This window comes from Glycine soja, chromosome 13 (assembly GCF_004193775.1).
Source record: "Glycine soja cultivar W05 chromosome 13, ASM419377v2, whole genome shotgun sequence".
Lineage (NCBI taxonomy): Eukaryota > Viridiplantae > Streptophyta > Magnoliopsida > Fabales > Fabaceae > Glycine > Glycine soja.
Window position 1 is genome coordinate 25,965,173 of NC_041014.1, and position 16,394 is coordinate 25,981,566.

The window sequence follows — 16,394 nt, forward strand, 5'->3', positions numbered from 1 at the left end:
GGCTACGTTGCATGCTTCGTAATTTGTATGACGAGTGTGACAATGATCACAAAATTTAAAATTTTCATGAGTTCCATGTTTTCAATCCAAAAGATTCGTTCATTGGGTTGGAAAATATCAAAGTATCACATTAAGTAAATTATTTTTATTCAAGGTAGGACTCCTAATATTCTATTTGAAAAAAACTTCTCAATAAAATTTTATAAGAAAAAAATATAAAATAATAAATCATTTTTTTCACAAAAGTTAAATATAATTTATGCATAAGTTAAAATCAATTTTTGAAAAATTTATAAAGAAACTTATTTTATTTTCTTATGAGTTATCAGCTAAACAAGATTATAATTAAATATCATTATATGGGAGAAGAAATGTAAATGGAATTCTGAACAATGATTAAAATCATTTTTTGTAAATACAAAATTAAATTTTTTGAAGTAGTCAATGCAGATGAAAGAAGTATATGTTTGAATTAAAGTTTGGAAATTAAGTTCGCAAAAATAATGATCAGTCTTACTTTTTTAAGAATGAGATTTCATACAAAATTTCACTCTCAAATATATTTTTGGAATAACCTTTCAAACTCATTTTATTTTTAATCATATTTTTAGAATACTCTTATTGTAAACTCAAACATATCCAAAATTGTTGGTTAGAGAGTAAAAATACTTTTAAACTCTCCCGACCTTAATCTAAACATGCAGAATTTAATATAATGAAAAGGATAAAAACCGTTTGTGCAGAGTTTTTCTGTCAAAATCCGTAACATCCAACATTTGTCTTTTTCTAATCCCTTTTATTATTATATATATCTCTATCATATGTATTTATTTATTTTTTCTTTCTTTCTTTTTTTCTTTTCCGTGGGTGTATACACCACTTAGAGGTTTCAAGCTTTATCCTTTTCTAATGACCATATATAATTGAACAAATTTGATTTAATTTACTTTTCTTTGTAGCTTGTAATTCATGAACTTGGATTCCCTTTTTCTCTTGCATGATTTTTCTGCATTTCAAAATTTCGACATGCATATCACATTTTCTCTCATCAATGACAAATTCAATATCTTGGATCTCAACTGAATATTAACGAAATCAAGCGGGAGAGGATCTTAGCTCGTAATCCATTCCCTTAACGTTTTCAGAAACCTGTCTTTATCTTGCTAGCTTTAATAGGTAAGATTCATACATTAAAATGTTTTATAAGATTGAAATATCGTAGTAGACCCTTGAAAAATAAGAAAGAAAACAAAATGGCCATACCTAACTTTAGTTTTTATTTGGTTATTCCTTCGACCCTTTGGCTTACAAGTTACAACTCACTCATTCTTGTTAAGAGGTAGTTTATTTGACTAAGAAAAAAGAAAAAAAAAACTGAAGGATAGGGTGTTCTTTTGTAAAAAAAAAAAAAAAAATCCTTACACCTAGAAATGGACTTCCAATTTGTTCCTTGGATCCATGAATCGGCGGACTTCAGAAAAAAGTTAATTTGTTTATTGAAGCATTCAACAATTATAAGAAAGACAGAAACTATTTGTTTATATTTTCAAAGCCAGTTTCGAAGGCAATTTTTATATGACAATTTGGAAGTAAGCTATATTTACATATTTTTATCTGACATATAGTATCATTAATTAAAATAAACGAAAATATAAGTATTTTGTATCTTTTGGTATTAAAGTGTAATTATTAATAAAAAATATTGGGGGGGGGGGGTTCAAAATATTTTATTAATACTTGTTTAGAAATCACTATTCCAAAAATAATTATATAGTTTTGACATCCATTTGCGTGATAATAATTATTTAATTCTAATTATACTTTTTATTCTTTGATTCAAATCACATGTGATTTCAGTATCTAATTTTTTTAGTCGAATAAATCTTTTTATTTTAAAACTAAATTTAGTTATGCTATCAAATTTCTCCTATTTAAAACACTTAAACCGTCTTTTATTTATATATTTTAAAAGTTTATATGATCTATTTAAAAATAATTAATTTTAAAAATTTATTGCTTGAACTAATCGCGTATGTATATAATTAATTAAGAGGATAGAACATGTAGAAAAAAAGATTTGAATCAAGAAAAAATTATAAAGGTAGCTTATAGTTGGTGTGGTGGTGAATGATAGTAACATCTTGGTGTTGAGTTCATATATAGGTTTGCAAAAATCATATGTATCCATGTCTGTCGGATAATGAAGATTGGAATCCCCACCTTTGCACTTCATCAAGTTTCTATTTTGTCCTACTATACTCTTTTGCTTCATTACTTTCTCCTCTCTGGCTGAGGTTTTAACATTACATCGTGGGATTTTAAAGCACATGAAAATATATGGTATGCTAAATGTGACACTCATCGATTTTGGTGGGAAGGTAGGGTTTGAGCTGAGAGACAGACATGGTCCCATGGAAGTGACCAATTAATTATCTGAACCTTGCCAATAGCTTATCATATTCATATGTATTAATTAGGACTAAAATTTTTCGAAAGCTTATGATTATCCATTATTTATATTAATGACTTCAAATGTAGGTAATTGTCGTTACTTTTTACATCGCAAGTTTTTTTTTTTTAACACAAATCATAAGTTTTATTGATTTAATATTTTAATGACAAATTTTAAGTAAGGTCTTGAATTTAAAATTTATGAATGATTAAAATAAAACAATGAGAGAATTTTATTCTTTTATATAAATATACTCAAGTTGTTTTGAATTTTTTCTTGACAGAAGTTGATTTCAATTAATTAACCACCAATTATAGTTTCAAGAATAAAGTTTAGTAAATGAGGTTGCTCCATTCAATAGGTTCTTAATTCATGCTACAAACTTTATTGAGGACTTGTCATTGTAATTGAAAATCAATTTCTAAGTCAAAACATACTTCTACTTTCATCTTTTAATTGTCGACTTAAAAATACAACACAAAAATTATAAAATATAATTAATATTTTTATTTATATTAATTAAATATTTTAAACTTTTTATATAAATTCCATTATTTTTTTATCACGTAAAATATCTAAGAATTAAATGAAATAAAAATATAAATAGAAAGATAATAATTAATATTATCTTAAACTTCTAAATGAACAGATAAATAGAGTCGAAGCTTTATTTTTAAAAATGGATCAAATAAACTTAAATATTTTTAATTGTTTTACAAAATAGAGATGATATAATTTCTTTTTATGTTTTTAATAATATGCAATCTTTTTATTTTTTCCCAATAAATACACATAGCACGTAAAATAAAAAAGATTACAAATAACTTATCAATAATTAATTAATTAAGATATTCCACAACTTTTATGTGTGTGTATATATATATATATATGTGTGTGTATGTGTGCCATTTTAATTTTATCAATTAATTAGTGTTTTGTACTTTGTAGTTGTAGCCACCTTTTTCTGTTTCTTTGATTAATTAGTAATATAATATTTGTTTTTTCCTATTTTAAATTTTCAATTTGATAATTTTTATAATTTCCAAGGCGGCTGATTACTTAGCCTTATGGACGTTTATGGTGAGTGATGTGCATTACTAGATAAGTGATATGAAAGCTGCAGCAAAAAAGAAAAACGTGAAATAAATTTGAAGAAGAATTGAATACTAATGGGCTATCTATATTTTCTGAAAAGAATTCAATAATATAAGAGTATGTCCACAATAGTCTTATCTAATTTAAGCATAAAAAATTCAGTAGAAAATATCTGCCTATGAAAAAAAAATGGAAAAAGAAAATATTCTCGTGGTTATATCTCTCTTTCTATGTCTCTATTATTACTTGGTTACAAATAAAGATTCCCTTAATTCGATATGTTCACTATAAAATACAGCAATTGGATTAATATTGTGTCTTATTCAAAATATAAATTAAGTGCGTTTTGTTCGAAAGCACGCCCAGTATCTAACTTCTTCCTCAAACGCACCCAATGTTTTATTTCATGTTTTTTTTTTTATTTATAAAAATCAAACGCACCACTATAATCTACTGAAAAATATACGTGATAATATTTAGAGAGAGAGAGAGTAGACTCAACTACAATTTTGGAATGCGTATGGACACAGTAAGGTGATAAAAAAGGACTAACTCACCCGATAAAACTGGTTTGATCCATTCTGCCCCACATAAGGAAAATGGGTCGAGAATTTAAGTCTGTCCTATTTTACGCTTGGATTGGTGGGTTGGCCCATCAAAAAAGACAAAAAAAATGAGAAAAATATATTTTAATTGATTTTATCTTTTATGAATATTGAATAATACATGCTTTTTAAAAAAATTGAATATATTATCTTAAATTTAGAATAATAATTTATTTAGACAAATAATAAATTAAATAAAAATTAATATTTTTAATAAAAACAAGCTGCAAGTTGATCTGTCTTGTTTTTTTTTTTTTCTCTCAATTCATTTTTTTTCGGATCAAAATGGACAGATTAAAATGAATTGACAAGTTGAAAACCTAAACTTGATAAAAAATAAAAAAAAAAACAGGCCAAACGGGTTGGCCGGATCCAACCTATTTTACCATCCCTAATGCACACCATTGTTTAGAAGGAAGAGGAGGAGAAAATCCAAGACAAAAAAAGAAGAAGAAGAAGGAAGGATAAGATAAAAGAAGAAACATGCTCCCCCAGACCTATAACCTTGGTATGGGCATGTTGTAAATTCCATTTTCATTTGAACAAAATTTAGATATAGCTTTTTTAGATGTTTTTAGCACTATTATTCAATGAAAATTGAGTTTCATCTAAACAATCAGTGTAGTAATTACAGGTTTCTATTAAATATCAACATAAATTAAGGAAATAAATTTCTAATTCTAAGAAAAGAATAATAGAAACAATATTTAAAGAAATATATCTAAGTTTTATGGGAGAAAATGTTATTTAGTCCCTAAACTGCTAAACATAGGTTCGAAAGTGCAAGTTGTTTTTATTTAAGTTTCTAAACTTAATTATTTATTATCATTTTGGTCTCAGTTAAGTTTATTGCATGATTAGACTAATGCGATTACAAATTACACTTTCGAAACTTATTTTTAATTTTTTTTACTTTCAAAGATTTACGCCACAAAGTTGTACACTTTTGTACACTTCATAAATCCAACCCTCTTCTGGAAGGTGTCTTTCTCACCAAAATAATGACGAGTCCCTTAATTGTTGGTTTGGTTTAATTTAGTGTCATTGCTGTGAATATCAAGCATGAGAGTGACGATTTAGACATAATCGTACAAATGACAAAAAAAAATTCAACTTGTAATCATGTCATTGTGCTCAGCGTTAGGCATGAAGCACTAATGATAAATCTTGAAGTCAATTTTTTCCCATAACATAAAAACATATTGAGCGTCATTCGTAAATTTTTTATGTTCATTTCTAATTTATTTAATTAAATTAAAAGTTTGTTTGACTAAATTAGATATATTTGGTAAAAAAAAAAACAACAACCTGTTTCAGTCAGTTATATAACATTTTATTTGCATTTTTTTAAATGTTATTTTATATATGTAATGTTTATGTTTAAGACGCGGTAAAAAAACAATATCTAAATCATTGTTCAGATTCTGGGCCCAATTGTTATGCAAGCTAACTGCTAGAACACATGAATGCACAAACATGTCCTTGTCTTGATCTGATTAAAGTGAGTTTGGATTCTTATAGTCACAGTTTTAAGTTTTGTAGATGAAAAAAAACATAATTAAAAAAAATCTCAAAGGCAATTAATCAAACTCTTAAATAAAAATTAGTCATTTACAAAGTCAATAACAAAATAATATATAACAAGTTTTAAAAAGAAAAAAAAAACACTAAGACACACATAAAACATGACAGGAACACAATGATATATAGCAAGTTTTAGAAGAAGAAAAAAGATTAACAAAGAACTAAATAAAACACAATCATAATTGATGTTTTATAAACAAGTATATATCATTGTGGACATAATAATAACACATTGTTTAAACTGTGTTTGATACCGCGTCAATTATCATGTGACACACATATGTTTGAAGTAAGAAAGAGTTGTTTCTGCGTATTTCAGCTTTCAAACACGCACTTAATTATTATGACATTATACAATGCAGCTAGAAGTATTCAACATGATTACTTTATTGAACTGTACGTCCGTGCTTCCTTGACTAAGGGGCAGTGATGTTGGTTGAACTAATCTTATAGAAGCGGATTGCATTTCGTGCAAGGATGTCTTTTGCAGCTTCCACAGCCTCAGGAATTGAGAGCTCACCATCAGTGCATGCATCATGCAGAACAGAGAAAACAACTTCGCGAGAATTCTTCGCACCTGTGAAAGCAAAACTAATGATTTTAAGAGTTTGGACTTATAAACTTAAAATAATTCAAAGTCACATCAGTTGAAATCATAAACATATGTCCATTTGACTTAGCATTTTGCATGTTCCTTGGAGTTTCTAGCATTGGTGTATGCAAGGTAAAGGTTAATTAGGAATTGAAATAAAATAAGGTACACTTGAAGGTGGTGATGTTCAAGAGAGTAAAAGCATTAGAAATTGAAACAATCGCAACGAAGCACTTAAGCATAATCTTAAAATTTGGGTGTTATAATAGATGTTAACCAACCTAAGTAGAAGGTTTCAGGAAATGCATAAGCATCACCTGCAATGCAAAACTTATTCTTGTGAGACATTTTCTCTCCCAACTTACATGTTTCATTTGACTTTTAAAACAGCTGCATTTTATATCTTATTTCAGTATATTTCATAAAGTGGCTCATTTCATACGCATTCAGTACCCTTTCAAATCCTATGCATAACTAATTCATATTTAAATTTCAATTCAGCAATCAGTATAACTGTAGCAGGGGAAATACAGTTGTGAACTTCTAATATTATTTACATATACCACATGAATATTTTTTCTTCTAGTTCTTCATTAGTGCTAGGTACGTTTATCTGAAAAATTCTGTTCACAGTGAACAATTATTTGGATTTCTTAAATTGTCACCTTATTTATTGGAGCCAGATTTAGTAGATCTTTAACTGCAGAAGTCATCCCATGTACACTAAGCTTTGGAATTGCCAACCCAAAATCAAGGTAAACCTGAGGGAGAAGATTGTATTAATTGAAAGTTTAATCTACTGATACAAGTCAATATGCACTAATCATAAAATGCTTGCCTGAGAATAAACAGAAGCTAGATATGATGCTTCCTTTGAGTATGGATGAGATGCATATAAAATAACAAATCGACACTTTGAATATCTCTTGTCCTCAATAACTGAACGTAAATGAAGAGGATTGGTCTTCCTTAAATCCAAAAGTCTATCCCAAAGCTAGTTGCAGACAGCAAAATTGAGTGTTAAGTAAAAGTAAGAGGCATAATCAATTAGAATATCATGGTGATGATGTATCTCTAGACAGATGGAAAAGGAAAACAAACTACAGCTTTGACATTTATAAGGAAATGCATGGTAATTAATTTCAAGAAACAGACAAGGCACAGACTATGTGTGTCTGGATGAACACTTACAAAATTGATTTTAAATGAAATTGATTTTGAACTATAGTGATTTATGTTTGGATAAAACTGTAGCCCAAAACAGATTCTCCTCAGCATCAAATACAAAAATGATGAGCAGGAATAGCCCAAAACATATCATATTAATATGAAAACCAAATTGCATACTCACCATTTGTTAACACCTCTTTCAGATTCTCCTCAGCATCCGTTTTAGTCACATTTAAATTGATTGCTAAGCCATCGTAGTATGCAGCTATGCTTTTCAAAGCATGGATCTCTTTAGCAACTGTAACAGTGATGCTAAGGAACACAGCTAAAATTTTGATTTTTTTTTTCATGAAGCTAAGAACTTATTTTGTGTGTGTGTGTAAAGAGACATGATTTAACCTTTGAGACATATGCTTCAGTAAGTGAATTGATTGTCCATGACGATCCATTAGCCAAACCCTTCAGGGAGCATTAAATATAAATATAAGATTAAATAAATTAAAAAAGTAGGTGAATGTCTAAGAGATAATGAAACACAATTAAGAAAATATGCAATGGAACCATTGTTGCTTCTTGTTAACTAGCAAGTCTCAACACTGGCCTTGATTCACAGATTTTGTTGAGAATATTTTCCCAAAAAATATTTAATTTCTTCAAACATGGAAATTTCACTTTTAGACTTAACAGAGATAATGAAACTTTCACTATTTGGGAAAGAAATGGAGAGGAAATAATTTAAAATGACTAGATATATCTTCAATTTCAACCACTAAAAATGAGAAAACGGTTAAACAAGATGCACGTGAAGGAAATGACTTGAAATCATATCACGATGAAAAAAAGCACCAAAACTAAGTATGTTACTTAAGGGAGAAGTAACACAGATGAAATTTTCAGCCAGGAAAAAAACATAAACCAAGAGCAAGATATGTAGATGACATGGTTACCAATACAAGTAAAACAAAGATATCAATCGAACTCCTAAAACCAAGACCAACAAGTCGTTAGATTGAGTAGAACTTGACTCATACCTCTTAAGTATCAGATTCGAGTCTTGTGAATAAAAAAAAATTAAGAGGACTCCACTATAAATGATTAGCTAGTTGAAACTAACAAACAAAGATTAGTTATCAGCAGATTAAAAGTGAATGTCCATAAGTATCTTACTTGTACAAGGATTTGCTCGGCACACGTTCAGTTCTTAAGATTCTGCCAACAAGGTGTAAAATTCTTGTGCCATTGTATGTCATGCCTTTTGTCCATTTCTATGCCATCATTAATGAGTATAGCGGAGAATTTTGCAGCTTTGAAGCATGTTGAACTGATGGATTCTATTCCGGACGCTTTACGGTATTCTTCTACACCTTGCAAAGATACCTCGGTTCCGTATAGCTCAGCAACATCTCTCAAGCTTCTCTGATATCACATTATACGGTTTCATAATGAGATTCCAGACAGAAAATATTGAAAGTTCGATCTACCAAACAGAAAAAAAGAAAAATTCATGCAAATGTAAGTTCAACTAGAAAGGCACTCTCTTATTCATGGAAATAGGACCTATATATACTCGTGTAACATAACTGTTGAAAACTTTGAATTGTTGGCATTCTTTTTTCTTATTTTGCTGAGTTTGTTTACAATAATTCTTAGATCTGGCACTTCCAATTGCTCACACATTTAAAGCATCACATAAAACACCATGATATATATACACACACAGAGGGCTGTCTACTGACACCTCCAAGGTAGTAATGAACTCCTTATCTTTTAATGTGTTTTTAGTCCTTGTGACAATGTTTGCTTTTAGTATATTTTCATTGACTATACATGAGACGAAGTAAGATTCTCAAAATGATCTCCATACAAAAATATAAATATATTAATAGATTTCACTTATAAATTGAATTAAAAAAATACTCATAATTAAGGTATTTTCTTTAAGAAAAAAAATTAATGCAGAAAATATTTTAGATTGATTCTTAAAAAAAGATAAAACTTTTAGTTTAATTTTTACCAAAAGGACCAAATCAAGTAGAAATAACAACAGTTTGAGTCTCACATTTTATTTTATGTTACACAATTTTTTAATTTCAAATAAATTTTAATCGATAGAAAGTGAGTAAGTAAAAAAAATATTTTATTAAACGAAATAAAATTTACATTAGCGATCTCTATACCAAAAAGAGACTCTTTAGTTATTAATTGAGTCAAAGATGTTTTTTTATACACACAAAAAACAAAAAACATAGGCATGGAGTAACTTTGCATTAATTAATTTCTTTCAAAGGATTAATTCATGTCTATAATTAACTCTCTTTTTCTGTGTACGTATAAAAAAATATTTTTACTAACTCAATTAATAACTAAAGACTTAATTACACATTTTATTATCAAATTATCTTTGTTTCATAAATTTTATCACCCAAATTTTGTTTCTGGCCATTTTAACATCATATTTTACAATTTATACATATTTTACCAATCCATTACAAGTATAATGAAGTATTGACTTGTCCCTAAAAAATGATGTCATTTTGTGATTAATTTTTGTAAAACAATATTGTTTTGTTATCGACATGATAATAAAATAAACAAAAATTAAAAATATAATTAAATACGCAAAAAAACTTAAATGGTAAAATGCACAATAATTTAAAACAAGATCATGTAAAAAAAAATGGATAGTAAAAATCACAAAATAATAATCATTGAATAATAAAGCATGAAATTAAGCCATAACTAAATAATCTCTTTATGACATAGAAGAGATCGTTAAAGTAAATTTTATTTTTCTTCTAATAAAATGTTTTCTATATTAATAATCAAATTCGAATAAGTACATAAGATTAAAAAAGTAGTCCTATTAAGTAAGTGAAATAAAATTCACAAAATAATAATAAAGTGAGTAATAAGGATAAAATTAAGCCATAACTAAATAGCCTCAAAATAATAATAAAGTGAATAATAAAGGATAAAATTAAGCCATAACTAAATAGCATCTTTCCAGTATAGAAGAGATCGTTAAAGTAAATTTAATTTCTCTTCTAATAAAATATATTTTATATTGATAATCAAATTCTAGTAAGTACATTAGATAAAAAAAAAAAAAGTTCTTATCAAGTACATGAAAATTAACTATTCATGAACAAAAACTATACATATAAATACTTTATTAATCAATATGAAATCTCTCGATTTGATAAAAGTTGATTAAATTAGTAAAAAAATGATTCATCTAAAAAAATATAAGTTTAATTTCGACTATGTGAAAATCTTATTTATAGATAATATTTAAATATTTTTATAAATACTATTTGAAGCTTGAAATTGATGAATTCCCAAAATTCAACTTACTAACTTTTCATTATATGTACAAAAATACTAGCTCGGGAACCTTTTCCGATAATAAGATACTTGCTAGTTTAATTTAATTATTCATAAATCTCTGACTTGAGATACAATGAGAAAGAAGACGAAAAAGTCAAAACTATATTTAAGAATTTTAATTCATGACTAAGACATTGCTTCGGTGGATCACTTTGATATGTGGTTCATTATGGATCATAAATTTTGGCCCTTGGATTAATTGATTCCAATGTTACTACGATGCACCCTCCATACTGTATCGTTTTCCCGCCACTGTCATTCTTCGCTCCACCATTGAAACTTGCATTGCCTTGCTCCTGGCCGGAAACTCGCTGCTCCAGAGACGTCGTGACGGAGCTCTACCTCACCATCGCAACCACCTTGCTTGCTTTAGTAGCCGGAACCGTGGCGGCCATCGAACATCGACACTCCTCCGGTCACAATTGCAGCGGCGCAACACAGTAATCACGACATCCACCCAACATCTCTCACCTTTTCTATCATCTCTTTTGCCATTTCAACAGATGAAAACCAAAAAAAAACTCACTCACTCTCAGTGAAACCCAGAAGAATCAAAATGGTAAAAGAAAAACCCATTTAAAAAAGAAGATGACCGTCGCTTGGGTAGCGTAGGGGTTGAACAATAGAAGATTGCGTCTTAGATGATGCGACTCAATTGCATTTTTATTAGGAAAAAAACTCGCATTTTGATTATTGGGTAGCATAATCTTCGATGGCATGTGTGGTTTTCATTTTACAGGTAAAACAATTGAAAATCTCAGGGTGAATTGCCTTTCAAGTTTCAACCCTATAAATTAACAAAAACGATTATGTTACAAACACCCAATTGAAGAGCAAAATCATGACAGCAACTTAACTCGTCTCACTGTACTCTCTCTCTCTCTGTCTCGCCATTAAACTTGCAGAATGCAGATTAAGACGTCGTTGTCACCACGGAGGGTCTTGAAGCGGTGGAGGAGCTTGACTGAGAGTTTAGCTAAAGTAAAAAGTTTGGATGCAGATGGTGTACAATAAGACTATCGTAGAAATGGCCTCATGACTATATTATTAAGGGGAGAGAAGATACTAGAACTGGTGCAAGCATCACTGATGAGGTTGTGCTGGTTAATATGTGGGTGACAAATGACAATAGAAGTCATAGTTCTAAAATTGGCGAGTTATCAATCGTTCACAGAGGATGACACTGGAGGACTATTCTAGCTCTACTACTCCTAAGTACTTCACCAGCATAGTCAGATCGAACTTTCAACGACCAACATCACATATTCACATTCCCTTATCTAGTTGGTCCAAGGGAATCCATTTCATGACTTACCGAGTGAAGATCCATACGCGCACCATATCACATACATCGAGATCTGCAACACGATGAAGATAGCAGGAGTGTTAGAAGATGCCATTCATCTCAACCTATTCTCTTTCTCCTTGGCCGGTGAATAAAAGAGATGACTTCACTCATTCAAGGGGAATAGCCTGCGGACATGGAAAGAGGTGGTAGAGAAGTTCCTGTAGAAGTACTTTCCAGAGTCCAAGACCGCTAAGGGAAAAGTGGAAATCTCATCCTTCCACCAATTTCCTGATGAATCGTTGAGTGAAGCACTTGACTACTTCCATGGGTTACTTCGGAAGACTCTTACACATGGGTACATCGAGCCAGTCCAGCTCAACATCTTCATTGATGGCTTGCGACCCTATTCCAAGCAGCTCCTCAATGCCTCTATTGGTGGAAAGATTAAACTGAAGACTCTAGAAAAAACCATGGAGCTTATTGAGAATATGGCAGCCATTGATCATGCCATCCTCCGTGATCGAGCCTACACACCCATAAAGAAGAGTCTTCTTGATCTTTCAAGATGAGATGTCAGCTCAAAACAAGCTCTTGGCCAAGACTTTAGAAACCCTCACAACAACTCTAAGTAATCTCCCTCAACAGTTGCATGCAGTGCAACCTTCTCCATCTTCAGTCATGCATATTGGGGGATGCAACATTTGTGGTGGTGCTCATGAGTCAGGCTCGTGCATGGCTCAAGAAGACGCATCTATCGAAGTCAACTACATGGGCAGTTAGAATCATTAAGGATTCCATCAAGGAGGACCACCAGGATTCCATCAGAGATAAAATTTCTCTCAGGGCCAAGGTTGGAAATCCTATCCAGGGAATAACTTCAACCAAGGAGGTTCATCCCAAAGAGTAAAAACTCTTTGGTAAACATGTTTTGAGAAAAATCATGTGCTACTCAATTTTTGAGAAAAACTTTTCATACTTATCTTGATTAAGCCTTCTCTTGATTCTTGAATCTTGATCTTGATTCTTGAGATCTTGAACCTTGAATCTTTCTTGATTCACTTGAGTTGTTCTTTGATTGATCTTTGAGCTTTTTGTCATCACTTTAGTCATCATCTTTTGTTATCATCATTGTTATCATCAAAACACCTTTGAATCACCTTTGATTCACCATGAAGCTTTGCTTCTACATATATATATATATATATATTGTATTTCAAATAAAGAGTTGATAACAACTAAGTGCCAAATAAATTTTGTGTGGTGTTAGGAATATAAGCCAGGAAAGTTAGGGACTGTGAAATATAAAGTCATGGGTTATAAAAAAAATGAGGTATGTGCTCTTTTAGAACCTAACTTTGATTCCAAAGAAAAACCATGAGTTCTTTGTTAACCTAGCCATGTTACAAGCCTGAAAATCCCTTAGTGATCCACAATATGTATATATGTATGGTTGCCTTAACTGAGAAAAAGTGCAAAGTTGGGAACATTAGTTCAGTTGTTGAATTTAAAAACATTCTTAGCCAAGACACTTGTGCGCTGAGGGAAACACTAGCCTTGTGAGGAATGAAGTATTGTAATTCTGCCTTAATGAAGTTTTTATTTGCTAACCTTTTTCATCTTCATATGCATTCCTTCATGCTTTCATCACAAGATCAAGACAAATGCAAGCTCAGGGTCAATCATTGAAAGATTTGAAAGGGTTCACATTTATCTCATATGTCAGTTCATTCATAACTTGTCTTTTGCTTGAGGACAAGCACGTATTTTAATTTGGGGGAGTTGATAACTATGAAATTTGAGTTGATTTGATAGTCAATTTTGGTTAAGAATGATTACAAATTATTCACTTCACTATTTTTTTAAGGAAATAATGAAGAAATTAATGTTATTGTAATTTTTTATCATCAAAAGTCAAAAGAAGAAGATTTCAAGTGCTTTGGAGGAAAATTGATATAAAACCTGGAAGAAAAAGCCTTTAAAAGTTAGAAGAATTGAACATCTCACTTAATGCACAAGACCGGCCCAGAGCGCTTGCTCGCTTAGCGGCCAGCTCATGCTTAGCGTGAACAAGACGAACGAGAAAGCCTAAGGTCGCGCTAAGCGCGTTATTAAACCACCATTCTCGCTAAGCCCAAGAATGCACGCTCAACACGAAGTCAGGGTGAAAAGTAAACTACCTTAGACCTATAAAAGGAGTAGGAAGCAGAAAGGAAAGACACACCGAGTTTCAGAGCTCTTTATTGAAGATATCCAAAGTCTGAGCATCTTTAATAGGGGAAACCTTCCTTCTCTAGCCATTCCTCTCTTATTTTCTTTTAGCCATCCAATTCCTTCTTCCATCCACATTAGCCCCTGAAGCGTAAAGTCTCTCATGGCTATGAGAGGCTAAACCCCCTCTGTTGGAAGCCTAGCAGCCAACACCCTTGTAATGTAACTTATTTTACTATCTATTAATGTCATTTTTGTTTCTATTATTCCTTTTCTCCTCTTCATTTTTATTGTATGTTCTAATCATCCATGCATTTATTTTAGGGGTTATACATTGGGAAATGATAATTTCTAAAGAATTAGGAAAGGACATCTAAACAATTCATTGCTAAGGATAGAGTGACTTTATTTTGCCTCTGCATACATCTCCATGCTTTTATTATTCTATCTTTGCAAAGAGATTTAGGAAAGAGAATAGATAAATTAGGCTCTTCATCGTGAGAGATCAGGACTGAATGTCTTAATAGACGTGGGTGGAAATTGGAAAAACATTAAATAAAGAAAAATATTAATATTACATCAAAGGTAGTTAGACATGCTAGAGCCCAACATATTTAAATTTTGAAGTTATCTTTTGCATTTAATCTTGTTTATTTTATTGTTCTTCCCCTTTTAATTTCAAATTCTTTCTTTCTTTTATCTATTGTAATTCTTTATCTCTTGCTTACAAATTAGGTATTAATCAACGCAAGTACAAATAAAATTCCTGTAGATTCGACACTTAAATTTATATTTTAACTTTATTATGATAAATTAATACACTTGTCAACGAGTTAACACTTGTCTTATTCAAATCTCCAAGTGGAAACCTTTCCACCAATTGATGTTCCATGAGGTTATCTAAACCATGCTTTTCATGGCTCATAAATGCACCTAAAGCTCCGAATTAAAAATCCTTCATGTCGCAAGAACATTGCTTGTGCTTCCCCGTTAGACCTAAATGAAAAATAACATAAATCCAAGTCAATGTAGTAACTTTAATTAAAAGAAGAAAAACAATCTAGCTATATAGGTCAAGTCATTAGGCATACGTACCAGAAATGTATTGCATAAGAATTGACAATCTGGTTTTATTTTAATCCTTTTTTAGGTTAATTTATTTCCATACTTTTTTATGTATGTTTACACTTTTAGGGTCCTAGTTACCATAAGCTATAGAGACATACAAAGTTAAACAAATGTGTATGTATAAACATGTATTTAGAAAAAAAAATATTAAATCAAAATGTCAATGCATAATAAAAGAGAAATGTTATAATATATCAAATATCACAAAATAAAAAAGAATTAGCGTAACGTAAATACAAATATACAAGGCTCGTGTTTCCTCTGGTGTACTTAATGTCAATCACAATTATTTATGATCCTTAATCATATTAATTTGTTTTGTAGAAACGATTTGAGAGGATTTTCAAGCTATTTTGTGCTTGATCAAAGGATGATCACTCTTTAATAATAAAAAAAAAGATGATCACTTAGGGGACTGACGCTTAAAATACCAAGTGAGACACGTTAGTCTCTTGTTTTATTTATCAAGTTATTCAACTTATCAATTTATTTAATAAAAAAATTAATTGTATAATATATTGAATTAAATAAATTAACTTGATTCCAAAAATCATTTTATGAAACTACTATAAATATATCCTATTTTGAAAAAAAAAATTCGGAATGTATTTAAATTACATTTCAAAATTTAGTTTGCCAAATAAGTTCCATATAATAAGTTCCATAAATTTAAAATTTTTCTAAATATACATTTGAAAAATTAATTTTCGAAAAGAATATTTTTATAAAAAAAATACAAAAACGTGAAGAAAATACAAAAAAATTAAAATAGAATTGCCCTAATAAAAAAATACCCTGCGTTTTTCTTGTGCACCCAACACTTTTTCCTTTTTTCCCAAAACTATCTCAGACAAACCTATGGATTCGTAATCTGCAAGCTTACCG

General features: G+C 30.1%; 1 pseudogene; it reads right to left on the reverse strand.

Moving 5' to 3' along the window:
- Nucleotides 1-5,966: 5,966 nt before the first annotated feature.
- LOC114381737 lies at nucleotides 5,967-11,280 on the reverse strand (annotated as a pseudogene).
- Nucleotides 11,281-16,394: the final 5,114 nt, after the last annotated feature.